This window comes from Mastomys coucha, unplaced genomic scaffold (genome assembly GCF_008632895.1).
Source record: "Mastomys coucha isolate ucsf_1 unplaced genomic scaffold, UCSF_Mcou_1 pScaffold21, whole genome shotgun sequence".
Lineage (NCBI taxonomy): Eukaryota > Metazoa > Chordata > Mammalia > Rodentia > Muridae > Mastomys > Mastomys coucha.
Window position 1 is genome coordinate 3114601 of NW_022196904.1, and position 798 is coordinate 3115398.

Genomic DNA, 798 nt, shown 5'->3' on the forward strand with positions numbered 1-798 from the left:
TGCCCCTTCCTGGTCAGCCATTGGGTACCTTTGGCGTGCCCCTTCCTGGTCAGCCATTGGGTACCTTTCGTGTATCCCTTCCTGGTCAGCCATTGGGTACCTTTGGCGTGTCCCTTCCTGGTCAGCCATTGGGTACCTTTGGCGTGTCCCTTCCTGGTCAGACAATGGGTACCTTTGGCGTGCCCCTTCCTGGTCAGCCATTGGGTACCTTTGGCGTGCCCCTTCCTGGGCAGCCATTGGGTACCTTTCGTGTATCCCTTCCTGGTCAGCCATTGGGTACCTTTGGTGTGCCCCTTCCTGGTCAGCCATTGGGTACCTTTGGCGTGCCCCTTCCTGGTCAGCCATTGGGTACCTTTGGCGTGCCCCTTCCTGGGCAGCCATTGGGTACCTTTCGCGTATCCCTTCCTGGTCAGCCATTGGGTACCTTTGGCGTGTCCCTTTCTGGTCAGCCATTGGGTACCTTTGGCGTGTCCCTTCCTGGTCAAACAATGAGTACCTTTGGCTTGCCCCTTCCTGGTCAGCCATTGGGTACCTTTGGTGTGTCCCTTCCTGGTCAGCCATTGGGTACCTTTGGCGTGCCCCTTCCTGGTCAGCCATTGGGTACCTTTCGCGTATCCCTTCCTGGTCAGCCATTGGGTACCTTTGGCGTGTCCCTTCCTGGTCAGCCATTGGGTACCTTTGGCTTGCCCCTTCCTGGTCAGACAATGGGTACCTTTGGCGTGCCCCTTCCTGGGCAGCCATTGGGTACCTTTGGCATGTCCCTTTCTGGTCAGCCATTGGGTACCTTTGGCATGTCCC